Source organism: Protopterus annectens, chromosome 3.part0 (assembly GCF_019279795.1).
Source record: "Protopterus annectens isolate FY-2018-M chromosome 3.part0, PAN1.0, whole genome shotgun sequence".
Lineage (NCBI taxonomy): Eukaryota > Metazoa > Chordata > Ceratodontiformes > Protopteridae > Protopterus > Protopterus annectens.
The window spans coordinates 416092244-416112873 of NC_056731.1; positions in this window are offsets into that span (position 1 = coordinate 416092244).

Consider the following 20630-nt stretch of genomic DNA (forward strand, 5'->3'; position numbering starts at 1 on the left):
GTCCATTTGTCTGTCATCAGTTGACCACCCCTGTATAAGTAAATCCACCATCATCTCTCCGTTTTGTGTATATATGCAACTCTTGTCCATCCATCTGTGCCTGATTTATGTTTATTTTTCTGCCACTTCTAGCTTCCCTTTACCTCTATCCTTTCATAACTGTTCCACACTACCTTCTCCACCTAACCTTCTTTTTTGTTTATTGCAAATGGGGATGTCTGCCACAAAAAACTTTCCCTTACTCCCCCTATCTAGACTCAGCCCATAACTTGAATACTCTGTATTACTATCTTGTTCTTTATGTTGGTGCTATGCCAGCCCTAGTCAATATGTGATTAGCTGGAGCCTTGTATTGCTACTGGCTACATGCCATTTAGGGCTGCATGCTGATGCATAATGGTGTGTTCTACCACGATGAATGGTGGCAAATCTAGCTATTCTAAGTTTAGTTTACGTAGAACAATCAGTCCTAGCCCAATGAGTATGTGGACAGAGAAAAGGAGTGAGTGTATTATTATGTTTTCTTGGCACTGAGTGTGAATAAAGCAACAGCTAACCAAAGCCTGCCAAGTTTCTGACTAGGTGTTGTCACAACAGTAACCACTTGTTTGTTGAATTTTAACTTATTGTTCAGGATGCAGCAATGGAGATTATTGAGCTAAAATTCCTCTTCAGGTAATTGGTGTAAAGGCATGATATTAAGACAATTAATGTTTTGTGCAGTTTCCACTAAATTAAGGGAGATTATTTCATGTTGACATTTATGATCTGGCATAAAATAGCACTGAGTTCATTATACTTGTATCAATGTACGGTGCCATTGACTTTGGACAAAGCAATAGTACACGGATGCTAAACAGATGTTATCACACCGCTTTTTCTACATTAGAGTACAGATTCTCTTTTAGAGAGCAGCATGAAAGAAAAAGGTACAGAAGGAAGTTTAAAAGGTGTAATTTTAAATGGTGATTTTTAAATTATGTTTTAAAGGACATAGACCTTCTTCAAAAGTTGTACCTGTAAGAACTCAATACTGTAGCAGAGTAGTGCTACTTTGTGCTTAATTCTTCAAAGAGCTGGTGGTTTTGATTACACTGAATTTTGTTTTGGAAATATTCATTTTAGAAAAGTAGTTTTTCTGCCTATTGTTTACAAGTTCAGCTCCATGCCATGAGACTATCTACAGTTGTGAACTGTAGTGTAACGTGTCAAGCTATGCTACTTGTGTATTTAGAACAAAAATTGAAACAAGCTCTGATAAGTGTTGTAGTGCATGAAACATTGTGATTACACACACACACATATAAGGAAACAGCTCTATTACTTAGTAATAATGCTCCACGCCTCCTGGCATGTCTAAAGGTCAGCTCCTTATGCTTTCTTCTATTAACCTGGTGAACGTGGGCATTCTGAGGCAGTGTAGCAACTACCTCATGTACACTGACAACCCTTTCCTCTTACCTCTCAACACTCAGACTTGTGAGAGATGCACTTATATATCCAAATTGGAAGCCATGCACTCTCAAGCCAAGACCGGAACAACTGGTCAAGAGGAGAAGGTCAACACCTGTATCATACCACATGCAACACATAGCCCTGGAGAATACCCACCATCACAGCTCTCACATAAAAACATAAACCACACACCCACCTTGGCGGAGGCTCTCAATATAAATCTACCTAAACAGCAGAGACCTCCAAGGCAGAAACTCACTCAACCACCACAACACAGCACAAACCACAAGACACATAGCTCACCTACACAGTGTCCCCCTCAACCTAAGCCCCTAAGACAAAGCAGCTTGTCCAATACACTAATCATAGGTGACTCGATAGTGAGGCACATTGATGTCCCACTCACTAGGTTGAATAAGAAGAAGGTAACAGTCAGCTGTCTATCAGGTGCCAGAATCCGACACATAACACATGCACTCAGGTCATGCCACAACAAGTAAAAGTATGATTCTGTCACTGTCCATGTGGGTGTGAATGACCTGAAGTGCATCTCCCTGGACTACATGAAAAGAGACATGGAGGAGCTCTCGGATTATGTGGCCCAGGCAGGTATGACCCTAGCCCTGAGAAGCATCCTACCTTCACCCAGAATGATAACGCAGTACAAGCAGAAAATGACTGATTTCAACAATTGGCTAAGTTTCTGGTGTCATTCTAAGGGGATGCAGTATCTGTCTGCTTGGGATGACATGATTGACAGACCTCGATGCTTTGCCAGAGATGGCTTGCATCTGTCATCCCTGGGATTATGGATACTGGCTAAGGCTCTTGCCACTCCTATAGTGCCTTTTTAAGGCAATGTTCCAAAGACCAAATTACCACCGTAACAGCTATAAATAAATGCAATCTGAGGGTCATGCTGCTCAACGCTAGAAGTCTGAATCTCAAGATGCACTTTGCTCGAAGCACTCCTCAAAATGGAGAAAATTTACATTTGTGCTGTAATGGAGACCTGGTTTAAAGCAGCAGAAAGCACCCCTGTGCTGTGACTATAACTCATTCCACACCTTTTGGCCCCAGAAAAAGGACCGAAGCTCCAAAGGCAGTGGTGTCTCCATATTCATAAAGGATATGCACACCTCCAGACTAGTAGCCCAGCATAATGCATCTGAGATACTTCAGGTACAACTAACATTGAATAAGATGGTGATTCAGGTCGTAGCCTGCTATAGGTCCACAAACATGTCTCAAGACTCTCACTCCACATTCCTAAGCACCCTGGAAACTTTTAGGGTCCAACCCAGCATTTTCATACTAGGTGACTTCAACAACCCCTCCGTCAACTGGGAAAACTTCTCATGCATCAATACACTGGCCCATCGCTTCCTGGAATTCATCAATTCCAATGCACTAGACCAGCTCATTCTTACCCCCACTAGAGGAAGCAACATCCTTGACCTGGTTAAAGGGCAACTGTTGCTCTACACCAACAGTCAGTTCCTCCCTGGTTAGATCCGACCATAAACTAATCATTATGTAAACCCACATCTCACCCACACCTCCCGCAAAGGTAACCACCATGAAAAATTTCTCCAAAGCTGACTTTGGGCTCCTAAAAACAGAGGTGGATAACTTCACAGCACCCATGTCAATGGAAAACAGATGCATGACTGCCAAGTCATACACCAATGCACTGTACAAACACATACATAGATGCATGAAACTAGCCATACCCAACAGAACCAAGACACTCTCCTCCAAAAAAAGGAAGCCAATCTGGTGGTCCCCTGCCATTAGTAAACTCTACAACAGAAGGAAGGAAGAAACTGTTGCAATAAAAGTGAAGTTCTAAGACTGGAAAAACTCCCTTATTAGCCTCAACAAAAAGTTGAGATCCCTCATCAAAACCTCTAAAGCCAGCTACGAAGGCAGAATTGCGGCAGACACTAAAAACAACCACAAAGCCTTCTATAGTTATAGCAAGAATATCCACAGCGATACCCAGGTTTGCTCTGAGTTACTGCACAATGGTACCACCTATACTGAGCCAACAGATATTGCCAACATACTGGCTGACAGATTCAGTGCCAACATTACCCCTCTCTCCCCAAAGGACCAATTACAATACCGGAGGAATGCCAGGCACCTAGCATTACTACAGCACAGGTTAAAGTTGCATTGTCCAAGGCCAAGAATACAGCTTCCATGGGACCCAACAATATCCCTTGATGTGTTTTACATGAACTACAAAGTGAACTGTCACCAAATCTATGTGCTCTGTTCAATCACAGCCTAACCTCAGGCTTTCTCCCTACCAAATGGCGCACTGCTACAGTTATCTCTGTCAATAAAGGGGGAGCGACTACAGATCCCGGGAATTATTGCCCCATTAGCCTCATGAGTCTGATATGTAAAGCTATGGAGCGCATCATCATGGACCTAATTAACAAGGATATAGGGAATCTCCAAACTCTGGATCCCACACAGTTTGGTTTTGTTAAAGGTAGATCATGCCTGCTCAACCTGGTTGACTTCTTTGAGTCAGTCACCAGAGCTGTGGATGAGGGAAGGCAATTCATACAGCCTACCTCGATCTGGCCAAGGCTTTTGATACTATTCCCCACTCAGGAATTATTGATAAACTCACCAAACTAGGCATCAACCCCTATATCACTAAGTGGGTTGGAAAATGGCTCACAGATAGAACCCACAGTGTAAAAGTAGTGGACTCCAAGTCAGACTGCTGACCAGTCACGAGTGGAGTCCCACAGGGATCAGTCCTGGGTCCTCTCCTGTTTGGCATCTACTTCTCAGAAGTCCAGGCCAACATGGAGGGACTCTGGCTGACCAAGTTCGCAGATGACTGCAAGCTGTGAGCCATTATTAACTCCTCAATTGATGTAGACATCCTACAGAAAGGCCTCACTGAGACCAATGACTGATGTCGAAACCATGTCCTTAAGCTTAATGCCAAAATATGCATTGTCATCCCCTTTTTGAAAAACTCAATTCTCACTAATTATCACTTCGATGGGAGCCCATTGAACACTGAAGGTGCTTTAAGACATCTGGGGACACAGGTTGACAGCAACCTCTCCTTCGACCACCACATTGCCACTGATGTGCCACATCATTACCAAGGGTTTTGCATCCAGGAAGAAAGAGGTCATCATCTCTCTCTACTCTTCCCTTATTAGGCCAATCATCGAGTATAATGTGCCATTTCACATGTACCTCACTAGAGACATGCAACAGCTGGAAAGGCCACAAAAGTACCTCATGAAGAGGATCCTAGGCCTTAAACAGATGCCCTACATGGACAGACTCAAAAAACTCCAGATATTCTCTGTCTTGTATCATCTACTAGAAGGCAATCTCTGCTTGACTTGTAAGTCATGTCTGACCCAGCTCTGTTAGAAATGCTACATCTAAAGAAATCCCAATCCCTCTGCACCACACACTTCAGAGACCTCAGTCTCATTACCACATTTAGCAGAACATGCAGGAGGGACAGGTTCATAACCCAGAGACTGCCCATGCTCTGGAATAGACTTCCCATACATGTCAAGCAGAGCACCTCATTGACCCTCTTCAAGAGAAACATTATGAATGGATGGGAAATAGAAAGTTCACCATGAGGATCACTCCAGGGACTCTACTTGATAGAGGCACTGGGAGCTAACGTTGGGCGGCACGATGCCAGGGCACTTCTATGGGCTAGGCTTGTAAAGGCTCCAGGGCCATTAGCCTAGTACACACCTATGAACCTATGAACCTGCAGTATATCGTGAAAAAGACAGTGTGAGACCCAGTCATAACAATTGTTAAGCACCTCTGCTTCAGTTGTTAAGATCGGGTATTGAGCTAGACAGTTAAACTTGCCAGTACTGGCCAGCAAACAACAGTGGCAGAATTAAAAACAGGGTTCTTTCTGCCTGCTGTCTTTGCCAGTAATCTATCCCTGACTTTCCGTAGCATAAGACAATGTTTTACTGCTTTAAAATCCGGCAAAATACTTAGCACTTTTTTTTTTCTTCTGTAACTAGTAGTACATGGAGCATTTAAAGCTCCATGCACTACAAGAAATTATGATTGGGTTGCTGATCATAACCCTTGATTATCTGTTCTCAACATGGATGCCAACACTCACCACTCAAACTTCAATCTCATGGTGGCATCCCTGTCTTGAACACATAATAAGCTGGTTATAGTTAGATACACAGTCATAATCCCCTATATTATCTCTGTTTATCAACATCATTAAACTACAGTCAGGGAAGAGTTAATACTGTATACATTTCTAGTATTACTGGCTTAGATATGTCCATGTGGTCAGTAGTCAGGGATATGCATACACCTGTTATACAGTCAGTAATCAGTTGCTGTTAACAGTATTACTGACTTAGATATGCCCATGTGGTCAGTAGTCAGGGATATGCATACACCTGTTATACAGTCAGTAATCAGTTGCTGTTAACAGTATTACTGACTTAGATATGCCCATGTGGTCAGTAGTCAGGGATATGCATACACCTGTTATACAGTCTTTGATTATTTGCTGTTACCAGTATTACTGCTTTCCTTAACTATGATATTGTCCTCGTTGCTGCTTTGCATTTCTTTCAATCATATGATAATATGAAACTGATTTTCAGTAGTAAGAATTACTGTCACAAGACTGCAAAAGTTATTCTTAGTACTAATTGTCTTCATGACAAAGCAAGAAACCAAAGACTGTACAGTGATACAATGCAACAAATGCAGATGACTGAATAACCCAAAACAGCACAAAATCTTTGCAACAAGTAATTATTTTATTACTACTTTTGGGGTGAGTGTTGTATTTCAGACTGAACTGTAAAGTGCATCTTCTCCATAATCTGTCAACTTTTGATTTGCTTCAGTTCCATTTCTGTTTTTTTTTTCACAGCTGGTGTTTGCAGTTAAAATAATGGAGCTGTGAGACTGCAGTTTGTGCAAGCATTTTGTTCACCTTATAATAATGTTTCCCTTTAAAACGTGATTAGAAAAAAGTATTGGGTTAGTAGATTTAAGTAAAGGATTGGGAGTTGAAAGTCTTAACACACTGGGGTGCAGGGAGGCTTATCTCTGCAAAAAAATATGCTTTTAGGTTTTATTTTAGGAGGAGAAGCTTGATCATTTAAGATCAGACAGTTTACTTTGGGGCTTGCTCTCAATCTTGCATAGTTGAAAACTACAGCACATCAGAAATGCAAACATTCTCCTTTTGAGGCACACTTTATAGACACCTACATTAAATAATTCCTTGAATGTAATATTTTTTGGTGGGGGCTCTATTTTTCTTGCAGACTACATACTGCATCAGAGATGTGAACAATCTCAAAATGTGTAGATTGCAGGAGGTAATTGCAGCAATATTATGTGCACATAGCACAGAGGTGTAGATGTCACAGAAATTATGTTAAATGTCTGCCAATAAACAACATACAGCAGATTTTATATTTTGTCTAGCATACTTTGTAGACGCATATATTTGCATCAAAATACTTTACCAACTATAATGCATTTCTTGGTATTGAATTTTAAACCATGGCTTTGGCACCAAGCATTTGTCTGTGTTGGGCTTTCTTGAAGGGTGTTCTCTTTTTGGCGGAATTCAATGACTGCTTCCAGTTTGCAACCATCTGTAAACTTGGTTAGCCAGAGGCCTTTGATATTGGCTTTGACATCTGAGAAGTAGATGCCAAAGGGCAGTGGGTCCAGCACAGAGCCCTGAGGGACTCCACTGGTGTCCGGCATCTTTGTGGAGGTGGCCTAAACAATCCTAACCTCTTGGGTCCTATCTATGAACCCGCTAGCTATTCAGCATGTTATAAAGGGGTTTGTGCCAAATTCTGTAAGTTTGTCGACAATGGTTGTGTGGAGTATTCTATCAAATGCTTTAGCCAGATCCACAGTAGGTATGCAGTATGCAGTAAGCAGCATGCACCATTTTCCTCGAACCCATTGCCTTAATGGCATTTTCAAAGAAGTCCACAAAGTTCAAAAAGCATGACCTTCCTTTGACAAAGCCAAACTGGCATGGATCCAGTGTCTGGAGGTCTCTTGTGTCCTTGTTGATAATTTCCATGATGATTTTTTTCCATGGCTTTTCAAATATGACTAGTCAGACTAATGGGTCTGTAGTTTCCAGAATCAATTAAAAGTCCTCTGTTATGAATGGGGATGACTGTTGCTGTTCTCCATTCTCAAGGCAAAAAAGCCTTTTTTAAGACTATAGTTAAAGAGTGACTCCATGGGTCCTCAAAAGTCATATTTTTGATTGTTCAGGAGGCATCTTGGCATGTTATCAGTGCCCAGTGAGGCTGTGTCCTTGGCTTTAGTGAGCACAGTCAGTATATTCTCTCTAGTTATAGTTGGAGGAGTTAGTCTTAATGGTATTCCTTGGGGATGGTTAGGAGTGAGACGGGTAAAGCTGGAACTGAATTTCTCTACTAACATGTTCAATATATAGTTAGGCTCAGTGAATGTGGTACTATTAATCACTGGTTTAGCACATTGCTGTGTGCTGCCTTTAAGGTTTCTGACATAGCTGAAAAAGGCCTTATAGTTATCTTTCTCCTGAGAGGCTATCTTAACCTCAAAGTTGGCTTTGCTTGACCTAATTAACCCTCTTAGTTGCCTATTTAGATTGGTGAGAGAGTTTTTATCTTCATGAGAATTACCATTCCTGATTTTTTCTATAATTGTTTTTCTTTAGTTGTACTTCTTGTTCAGTTTAGGATGCCACCCGGGCAGCTTGTTTCTGGGACTAGTTCAGGGCTTACTTATGGTAGTTACAGAAGTCTTTTTTAATTTCTCCAAATCTTTTGGGTTTCTAATACTATTATGGGAATGGACCCCATTCCTAAGTCAAAGTATAATTAAAGTTCATGAAATTGGTATTGTTTCAATCTTTGATGTCAGCCAAAAGTGCTCTTCGCAGCACTCGCAATGTGCCTAGTAATGACTTCCTTCTGCAATTTATACGGGGTTACATTCATTGGTAACATATCAAAATATGATTGTAGATTCTTTTTTATAAGACCCATTGCTCCAACTACTATTGGAACTGTCTGGTTATTTTTCTTCCACATTGCTCTCATTTCTGCCTGCAGATCCTGATATTTTATGACGTTGTGTCTCTCTGTACGCAAGACAATGTAGTCACTGGGTGAAGCAATTTCAATGATCAATGCTACTTTTGTCTTCTTGGATTACTATTTCCAGTTTTCTAGCATCTATGTTTTGACTGCTGGTAATGGGTGATCCCATGTGATATAAACTTCATCATTTTCTATGATGCTTTGTGGCTCATGTTTCCAGTGGTCAGCCACTTCAGTACCATAATGTTTGCACAATCCCCAGTGCAACAGTCTTGCCACATTATTATGCCTTTCAGTATACAGTCCTTCTGCCATTATCATGTCACAATCAGCAACGAGGTGTGCGACTGTTTCCAATTCAGTTTTACAAAACCTACATTTGTCTGCTTCTCCCACATATTCAATGGACTTTGTAAACCAGCATGTATGTAGCCCACTATCTTGTGTTGCCAATATTAACCTTTCATCTATTGGTTTGAATTCACCTCTCCTTAACCATTCGTGTGTTCATTCCTGATCAACATGAGGTTCTTCCAGAAGTTTTCTATACTTGCAACTATATTTATGCTTTTTCCACATTTCTTGCCTTCTCATCTGGTCCTTCACCTTATATTCTTTCTTTTGTTTTTTGGCACATTCAGCTGCTGCCTGATTTTTATCTACTTCTGGTTTGATTTCCATTCCTACTTGATGCCGATTTGCTTCTGCTAAATTAAGCAGAGAAGTCATCTTAGATTTATTCTCCTCATGTTTCAAAACTTTCACTACATTTGGATCTTGTGAGGTCAGCAGATATGTGTTGAGTCCTACGATTGCAGATCTATACATGTAATCAATTTCAAGGAGGCAAATCCCTCCTTCAGAATGGGAAATATATAATCTTTGTATACACTGATTTTTATAAATCATTTGGTGGGCATGAAGCATCCTTCTTGTTTTCCTGTCTAATCTATCCAACATGTTTTGGGGCCAGTCAATCACTCCAAAACTGTAAGTTAGGACAGGAAGAGCAAATTGGTTTATAGCTTGGATTTTGCTCCTAGATGTCAACACTGATTTCAGAATTAATTTAAATCTTCTAAAGTATTCCTTACTAAGTTTTATTCACATTTGTTCGTGTCTTATTGTTAATCCTTCATCAATTACCAAATATATATATATATACACTCCCTCTTGCTCAAGTTCTTTTATATCACATTCTTGTCCCAAACTGATGTTTTCCTGGTTCTGCAGTTTTCCTGCTTTATATGTTGCTTTGCACACTTATCAAGACCAAATGCCGTACTTAAATTCTTCCCCTTTTTACAGTTTTCCAGTATTACTTTAAACAACAAATGATCCTTTGTTCCATATGATTTTCTTTTATTGAGCTTTTGTTCTATTGCCATAACTAAGTTTTATTCTGAATGACTATAAACTCTGTTGGCATCAATTCCCATGTATAGTTTATATGTCATCGGAAGGCAAGTTATTGGTTTATAATTTTTAGGGTAGCTTGCAGGTTCACTCAAAGAAGGAGCATTGCTTTGCTGTTGTTAGCCAGGTTGGTGTCTGTTTGGGGTGCACATATAAATAGTTCTTACTCATGGCTAAATCTTCGTACAAAGATGTTAATACTTTTAACCAAAAGTTAGGTACTGCATCTGGGCCTGTGGTTTTCTAATTAGAGGCTTTTCTTAACTTTGTCTAATTCTCTCTGGCTGTTATTTCATCCCATTTCATATCCTGTACCTTTAAACTTCTTATTCTTTCTTTTACTTCTTCTGTCCATTTAGCATCTTTCACAACAAAAGTGCGAACAGAGAGTCAAGCGCCTGATTGTGAGTACTAATGAACCACAAAGTACTGTATAACTAGTTTATTTCAAAACAAGACACGTTTTCGTCTCTCACAAAATAGAAACTTCTTCAGAAATGAAACCAAAACAATCCTGGAACTTTTTAAAAGTTCCGCTTAAAAATGGTTACTAATACAAACCAATCAGCTAGTCTCACTAATAGAGAAGAGCTCGAGGTTTAAAGTGGTATCAAGCAAAAACCTGTTAAAAATGTATATTAAAAACAAAATGTTAAAAATATAACATTCGACAGTATAAATAGGACATGGAAACACCAAAAAATACAGAAGCAGCTCCTATATACAACAGGCATTGTATACAGCTAGTTACCGAAATTAAATAATTACTATAGTCTCGAATAACTGTGAAGAGTTTCACTGCAGTCAAAAATGAAACAATGAACTAGAAATATGGCATTATTAGTTCAAGATTAGTGAAAGACTTGTCATTCACTACCAAATGAGTAGCTTGAATTATTATATAAACAAAGCTGAAGGATGGAAGTTTACTGTCTTAAACAGTTTTTTAGTTTCAACAGGCATGTGATATTACAATTTTCATTAAGTCCAGGGTGGCAGAACGCATTTAATAACAACTGCCATTCAAGTTCACAGCATTCTAATAGAATAGAAGTAGGTCCCCCTCTAGTGTCAAAGGCTAACTGGTCAATGGCCAAAAATTGAAAAGAATGACCAGGTTTTGTGTTGACGTGCTTATTAGCTAAGGCGTTGTCATTCTTGTTTTTAGAGACCGCATACATGTGTTCGGAAATTCTGTCACGGAATTTGCGGTCAGTTTTTCCTAAATAGAAAGCATTACAATTTTTACACAAAGCCAGATAAATAATACTCTTAGAGTTACAGTCCAGTTTGTGGGTGATGTGATACTTTCTACCGGCTATTACAAAAAAACTGCTGTTTTAATATGCCTACACATACTACAAGCTCCACAAGGAAAGGACCCACATATTCTATTATGGACTCTTGCTTTTTTACATTCAAGGAGACTCTTTAAATTGGCACCTCTCCTGTAAATAATAATAGGGTGGGAACCAATTCTCTCCATCAATAGACTGTCTTTATACAAACATACCAGTTTTTGTTTAAAATCAGTTTGATTTGTTCGCTGTCATTATTGAATGTAGTAATAAAACAAGACTTATACTGGTGCTTAGTTGAACTACAGTTAACAATTGGAGTATCACTATTAAAGGTGCACCTCGTTAGTCAAACTATTTGTAGAAAAGAAGTCATTGTTCATATCAACTGGGGTAGTAGTCACCTCATTGGTAACGGTCTTATAGTTTAAAATGGGATTAAATAGACCAAGCTTACGTTTATTAGCTGCCTCAATTGTTAATTCTTGCACTAAGTGGATAGGGTATCCCCTATTCACAAACATGTTCTCCAATAATTTACATTCCATTATGAAATCTGTATCTGTAGAGTACATTCTAGCTGCTCTAACCAACTGACCCTTTACGATGGAGCGTTTCTGTTTAAAGGGATGAGCATTAGAATAGTGCAGAAAGGAATTACAGTTAGTTGGTTTCCTATAAATGGTGGAATGTAACCTATTGTTAGCAAGGACTATGGATATTTTGACATCCAAATAGTCAATGCTAAATGTATCAAATTTGTATGTGAATTGGAGAAAGGTAGTCGTAGACTTGAAGTAACTGATAAGTCTATCTGCTGCCTCACTATCACCTCTAAAGATGATAAAAATGTCATCCAAAAATCTCGTGTAATACATGAGAGAATTAGAAATGTCCGGTTTGTCAAAAATAAATTGTTTTTCCCAATAGGCTACGAAGATGTTACCAAGGCTTGCCCCACATGGGGAGCCCATAGCTACCCCATGTTTCTGTAAAAAGTACTGCCCATTAAAGGTAAAAAAGTTGTTTGTCAAAATAATGTCTATAAGTTTAGAGGCCAGGTCTATATCATTCATTGGTGCGTTCTTTTCTTTCAACATTAAAGATACCCATTCAACTGCTTCCAAGTGTGGAATGGAAGTATATAAGTTGACCACGTCAATGGTCAAAAAATTACAGTTGTGGTCGATACATAACTTGTTAAGACTCTCCAAAAAGGATCAAGAGTCCTTGCAGACTTGTGGGATTTCTCTCAAGTATTGTTGAAGTATAAAGTCAACTACTTTAGCACAAGGGTACGTTAAGATGCCCTACCATCCATAAGAGGTCTCATTGGTGGGTTCAAAGTGTCCTTGTGGATTTTCGGAATCCCAAACATTATAGGTAACTTTGGAAAGGGAATATTAATATAGTTGAAGGTATCTAAATCTATTTTGGCACCAATGAATAAGTCTCTGAAGTAACTTTTAACCCAAGACTGAGCTCTATTGTATTCATTAAGTGAAACCTTAGAGTAAGCTGAGTTGTTCAATACTATTTCCATCCTGCTGTTGTAGTCAGTGGTATCAAAAATGACTAAACCCCCTCCCTTGTCTGGTTTAATACTTCTTACCACAGATGATCTAATCAAATTCAATGCTAGAGTTTGTTCAAAACTCACATTACAAAGTCCAGAATAATGAACATGCTTACGGGTGTGTGTGATATGTCTAATGTCAAGTTCCAAACATTTTCAAACACTCGTAGCAAAGGATGTAGAGGAGGGTTGAAAGTGCTGAGCAGTTTAAATGGAGGGTGGGGTGGATGGTTGTTGCCTAGAAGGAAAGACAAGTTTGGCTTCCTGACAAAACATTTCAAATCAATCAATGTTTTAGCGATATTTATGTTTTTGCTAGGTACAAAGGTGTTGCTCTTAGCTAGTAACTCTACCAAAACTGGTTCTATGGTGATGGATGAAAAGTTATAAATGTTAAAGTCACCATTAGCATTCTTTATTATGGTCAGTTTGGTGGAAAGACAGTCCAAAGAGGGATCACTCATCTCTTCCTTCTGTTTTTCCAAACTTTGTTCCTCTGGTTCCGAGACCTTTGAGGTTTCGAGGGATTCTTGGAATTCACCCATTGGTGAAAAACCTGTTCTTGTTGTTGGTTTTGAAGTGGTTGAACTGGACGATGAGTATTAGTATTATTGTTACTATTGTTATTGGTTGACTGCAGTCTTTCACTACGTCTTAATGGTTCTGATGTTTGGACGTTGTTGATGGCCAAATTCATATTGGCGTCACTTGAACTATATAGATTATTATTTGGGTTAAAGTGGTTAACCCCAGTCACATAAGATTTGTGTGTCCAAACTTGTGCTATATATATTTTTTTATTGTTCCATTTAGCATCTTTGTTATGCTCCACAGGATCTTCATAGATAAAAAGTAATGTCTTTCAGCTTTGCCCGGTTAGGGGTCGCCACAGTGGAATGCCGGTCCGCTTATGATTGGCAGTAGATTTTTATGGTGCCGAGGTGCCAGCCTGATACCCAACCTTCAATGAAGGCACACCCATTCACGCACGCACCTACCTGCATGTCTTTAAACGTAACTCGACCGCAGGGAGGACATGCAGACTCCACACAGAAGATATTTCTCCAAAATGTATCTACTTCTGCTTTTTTAGCGGTATTTCAATTCCTTTTACCTTATTTCCCAATTCTCTATAAAACTTTTTTGGGTCAACAATAAATTGCTTATTTCGTACTTTTCCTTTATATTTATCTGTGTATCTTCTAAGTTTTTCTGCTTGTCCTGAAACTTTTAGTTTGTTATTTGTGATAGTGGGTCTATATTAGATCACCGAATGCTTAGGTAAGCGAACTGTGATTAATCGACCCCATGTAAGCGAAAGCTTCCAAAACCGAACTGTCAGAACAGCAATTTTTTTCCAAGGGAAAAAAAATCTCTGTTCCAAAAAAAAAAAAAAAAAAAAAAAAAAAGCACATTGAAACATGAGATTAAGTGGGGGCCTTCACCCCTCCACACCCCCCTACTTAAATATACCAACTCAGAGATCAGATACAGTGCGAAAACTGTAGTACGAGCGCAAAGTAAATTCTTTCCCAGGGAAAGAATTCGCTTACATGCCGCTTCGATATTTTCCTGTTTCGGTTTTGTTATTTCAACCAAGATGCATTCGAAAACATGCGTCTTTGGTCTGCTGATAGGAACCCTGCGATAGTGCATGATAGATCGTGGTCTGTTCTAATACTGTGCATTACTTTAATCATATCTATCTTTCTTAGTATTTTTGTTGATCTATTCCCTCTTCTATAATCTTCTAAGGGTGATAATTGCTTTATATTTTCTCTATTTGATACTTCCATGATGGCATTCGATTTATCCCCTTCCTTTCCCTCACTACCCTGTGGTAGAACTTTATCAGTTATTAATTTAGCAGCACAATAATATATCCCATTTACTTCTGTTATATCACATGGATCTCTATGGACAGGTCTAATTACTGCATTCATTTGTGTTATCAGACTTCTGACTTTGTGGGTTTTATTGACCTTCTGTAGTCTATTTCTCTCATTGATCTTAATATATCTATCCATGTCTATTAAATCAAGCAACTCTTCTCTTAGTTGAAACACTGGCAACTGGTTCAGGCAAATAAAATGGTAGACTCCAGATGACATAAGTGTATTTAATGGATAAAATAAAGCCCTTTTTGTCCAGTATATTACTGCATCAGAGTTTCCACAGTTTCCTGTTCATTTCCTTGCTGTCTAGCTTCAAGTGAATGTTTATACTGATTTCCTGTGGAAGGCTCCAAAGTATCTTGATATGGCACCTGACCAGTTGCTTCCTGTTCCATTGGTTTCCCCTTAATTTGGATATCCATTGCTCTATCCTGTTGTGGTGCTTTCTGCATTTGATTTTCTACACTGAATCCTTCACTTTGTAGGTAGTCCATAACTTTAGTTTCTATTTCTTTAAGTTCTCCATTACTAATCTCCTTTTCTACTTTTCCTCTGTCTTCTTATTTTTTGTATTGTAAAGTTTTCCATGTCTGGTTTCCTTTGCCTGTATTTCTCTTCAGATATCTTTGGTGCTGCTCTTTTTGTATTGGCTAGTTTTGCTTTCTCCTTTGCATACATTTTACACCATATTAAATCTCGTTTTCTTTCCCATGTCCATATTTCTTCTTTAGATATTTCTTGACCTTCCTGCTTCTCCTTACTTTGGGGACTCACTGCATCATGCTGTGATGTAACCAGTATTAGACCTTTCACTTTCTTTCACTTCACAGGCACTCCATAACTTCAACTTCTATTTTATTAACTTCAACTTTACTAGTCTTCTTTTCTGCTTTCCATCTTTGTGATGACATTTTTTTATTGTAAAATTTTCCATATCCTGATGCCTTTGCCTGTATTTCTCTTCGAATATCTTTGGGCTGCCTTCTTCACATTGATTAGTTTGGCTTTCTCCTTTGCATAAATATTGCACCATATCAAATTTCTCTTTTTTCCCATGTCCATATTTCTTTTTTATATTGTTAAATATCTCTAGGTTTTGTTATTTATAATTTCGCACTTCCTCTGATGCTTCTTTTTCAAAACTGATCAAAGTTTCTTGATCTACTTACTGTTTTTCACAAATCTGTTGTATTAATGAACACAAATTTTCATTTGTAGCTTCTAACAGTTTTTCTTGTGGAAATGTTTTTCTCTCCTCTAATTTCTCTCTTAATCGTTTTACACATCTTGTGTCTGGAAATTCTGGGCTTTTTGCATAATAGTAACAATGCATAATTTGTTTCTTATCCTCAATAGTCCACTATATTGTCTTTGTTGCTCTTCTTTGGCCTATCAGTTTTTGTGATTTTTTTGGATGGCTACTTCCTTCTACGATGGTGGGGACATCCTCCCCCTGGGCCTGGCCTAGCTGCATTGTAGGAATGTTTCCATATTTTGAGGATTCTACACTATTTTTTCCAGTCATGGCACCAATGTGTCTACCAGGATTAGGCACTTTTTTATCCTGGGTTTTGTGCGCCCACCTATCTCTTTTAATTTTTACCTACTTCTGTCCATGGTGTATGCCATATAAATACAGTCTATATATCAGTGTCTCCTTGGTGAGATTTTGTGAAAACAGGGTCCACCTCGCAAAGGTACTCACCAAGACTTGGGGATAATTCAGATTCAACACTACTATTCTTCTTTGCTTGCTGACTTTTCATCTCTCCATTCGGACCGTTACAGCAGTTACAGCAGTCTCTGTGCAGCTATTGACATGATTATACAGATTTTCTGACAACAATTCAGCATAGGCTGCTGTGTTCTCAAAGTTTGGAGGGGCACTGAATTTTGACAAACCATCACTTAATAAAAGGTAATTTGCCTTGGAATGGTTCCTAACTACTACTCATTTTACTGGGATTATGGAGTTGGTTTTGATTTCAAAGGAGAGAGCCTTGTGGTTGGACCTTACTAAACAGGATGTGACATTGGGGGTGGGATGCACCATTCTCCCATATTTATGAGTACGAGGTTCAGTATGTTGGAGCCTTTAGTCAGCGTATTCACTATTTGGCCAAGGGTGCTTGTATTTACAAAATCTATGAATCTCTGTACCTATAGATTTGAGGCTGTGTAGGATTCCCAGTCCATAGAGGTGTCATTAAAGTCTCTCATGAGTAGGGTTTTAGGTTGGATGGTAATTGTCTCCAGTAGATTCAAGTATGCATTATGAGCTTCTTGGGACATGGAGGTTGGCCTATAGCTGGCTAGGATATGGTATGGGATTTTGTCTATGGAGGAACTCCAGCACATCATCCTGTTTGACAACCCTACAGGTATTCTTGTTATTGATGTATATTGAGGCACTGCCACCTTTAGCCATTGTTTGTGCAGCTATTGACTTAAATGAGTGGAAAGCACTGAAACCTTGCACTGCCAGGGTACTCTCTGCCACTTTAAACTATGTCTTGGTAGATGTACAGATGTCTATATTGTCAAGTGTTAGAAGGGCATGGAAGGAGTGTATCTTTTTAATTAGGCTCCTGATACTGAGCAGTAACACTCTGATGTTCAGTTGAGTTGATTTTGCTATGTCAGTAGGTTTTTCAAATTGGCATTGCCTAAAAAAAGGTATTATGGTGGTGGATAAAGTTTTAGCCAGTATTCAAAAGCTTAGAGATGACAGGTGCAGACCATTACTGGCAAAGCAATGGGGTCTGTTAGCTATGTCCTCACTAGCTGACAAATATTGGAGCCTGTAAAATGACACCAGAAATACAGACAATTGTTGAATCAGTCACATTTTGCTCATATTGTGGTATCATCCTCGGTGATGGTAATATGCTGCTCAGTGCTTGGCTTATACCAGCCTAAGACATAGACAAGTCTGAGAGCTCCATAATGTCTCTCTTCATATAGTCTAGGGAGATAAGTCTCAGGTCATTTATACCTACATGCCCCATGATGGAATCCTACTGGTACCTGTGGTGTAATGGCTTGAGTGCATGCATGATTTGGCAGATCATGGCTCCAGATAAGTAACTAATTGTTATTTTCTCTATGTTCAACCTGGTTGGAGGGGTATCAGTATGCGTTACAATGGAGTCTACTATAAAGAGAATCCTGGGAAGTGTGTTTGCTTGCATTAGGAGGTTAGTGTTTGGGTCTGCATCGAGAGTGACTGTATGTGTGGTGTTAGGTGTTTTTCTTTTTATGAGTGCCTTTGGGCTTGCTAAGGTTTAGCTTTCCCAACAGGTGGTCTAGGTGATCTTTATTGTTTAGGAACATTGCTTTTACGTACCTCAACATACATTAGTCTGTGTGTGTGTGTTGTGTGCTATGTGATGTGGGTGTTGTGACAAACCTGATATGCACTTGTATGTGAGAGTTTAGTCTCCAGTCTCATTATCTAAGTACACCTCTCACATATTGTGTATGCTTCTTTAAGGATTAAATGGTTGTTGGGTAAACATGAGATGATTGCTATATTGTCTCAAGATGCTGATATTCACGAAGCTGGCTTCAGAGAAGTTAGGATATTGCATATCCATTTTGTCCATTCCTTTGACTGGTGAGCTACACGGGTAGGGTTACCACCTGTCCCACTTTGCAAGGGACAGTCCCTCTTTGGGCAGTTGTGTCCTGCAAAAAAACTGTAAAAATGGCAAATGTCCTGAGATTTTAGGACAAAATTATTTCCTATATTTTATATACAGTTATTCTGTATCTGAAACACCTAAATGTTATAAGAAACAGAATAAGCATCCAAAATGCTACAAAGATAAGCTTTTATTTAGGCAAAAAAGTGAAATTCTGAACTTGCACCAAAAATGTCCCACTTTGGGCATTTGGAAAGGTGGCAACCCTATACACGGGTGTCATGTATTTTCGGCTAGAAGGCTATTAAAGGTGCTTTGTTGATGCAGAGTAATGAGGGTGCTTTATTTGGACATATTATGCTAATGAGTACTAAATTCTACTAACTGTTAATGTTTACACAATGCTGAATTCTTTGAAATCTGTAGGTATTGTCACTCAATACCCAACTAGCTACTCTAAGCTTGTCAGAATGCAAGGTATTTGCTCTATATTGCTATTTTACAGGGTACAATTTTATGGACCATTCTACAGGGAAAATATGCTTTCTAGGTGTTTCCTACTAGACAGGGCACTGCTACCCACCATGGCTCATTGAGCACCAAATTTATACCAGGACAGAAAAAACAGAAAACTAACTAATGACCCTCTGGGTAATAAAGCAACTACCCTATGAGCCCTTTTGCATGTTTCCCCACTCAGACAGACCAGACAAACACCTCCTGCTACAAGATGAATACACCCAGTCCCCCTAATGAAAAACACAGCAGAAGAGACCTACAAGTACAGTGCTACCACAAACCAATTAAACAGTTGGCTGCAAATCTCTTGCTGTAGGTGATTTCAAGACAGTCTTACAATGTAAATGAACAGTCATAAAACAGTGTAAATAAAATTGTGGTTGCCATTCCTGGTAATTTTTGCAACATGTAATATATGAATAATATAATATTTGAAATTATTGTTAGTAAAAATGCAGCAGAGCTCCTAAACAGTTAAATTGGATTTACATGTGTGTTTAGTACTTAATGTTCCTTGAAATATTACTCTAGGTAAAAAATGCATCACCTTAATTGGGCAACTCAGTGCTATGTGCCTGTGGAGACAAGAAACCTTACAGTTAGGTAGAAAAAAAAAGAATCACCTCCTGAGTCTCTTTTAAGTAGGGAGAGAAACTGTGAACTGGTTAACTACTCTCTTGCTTCTGGAGTGTGTACAAGGGAGAGAGCTCATGCTGGGATCCATCTACCTGTGAAATTATGCAAATGCTGTTTGAACTTCTAAGTCAGAGGTAATTAAAATTCAGTAAAACCTTTAGCTACTAGTACTAATGGAGCCAGAGGAGCTGCTTGTTAGAAATCTTCTTTATGCCATTTGTCTATGTTAGCCAATTTATTTGGGCTTAAACAGGTGTAAACTGTTTTTATATTTAATTTTACTAAGTATATTATTCATATTTTTTGTTTTAAATAAAGATTGTTTTCACTTTTAATTTTTTGTGACTGACGGCTTACTTATTGGCTTAAGGGTATATGTGCTGAACTGGTGTAATATCAGCTGTTGACCTACTACTGTTGAAGAGTTATTACTTAACTCATTACAGTTAAGTGACTCCTCCAGGTGCTTCTGCCGTTACATCCTACTGACACCCCTAGGCGTCAAATATTACTTGCTCATATTTGAATTAATAATTCCAAAACCATGCAACATACAAAGTATTGTAAGATTCCATCTTAAAGCTTACACAATTGCAAGCACAACTGTGCTGATATTTGACCTCTGCCTACTGCGGGTAAAGAGAATCTCATACCTCTCAACCTCTTAGTACAAGAAGTCTGGAGAAAGCCTGACATAATGTGGAGACAAAGGCCCAAAAATAGGGAGGCACTTTAAATATTGCTCTTATAAATTTAGACAGTTGGCTAAATAATTTATGTTAGCATGCATTTTCTAAAGGGTATGAAGTCTGAAACTCAAATATATGCTATTATTTAGTGACTTTAATCTTTAGATCACCCCAGTAATTTGTCAAAAAAACACAATTTGTATGAGGAACAGATCAAAAATATGAGGCAAAAATCTGTACATTTGAGAGGTATGAAAGAGATATTAATTGGTGTTCATATAAAATGCATTTATGTAGTTATAAATTTCATGTTTTTCTCCATATCATGACAATGAAGTAGGACAGGCACAGCTGCTTGACCTCATGTGAATGTTC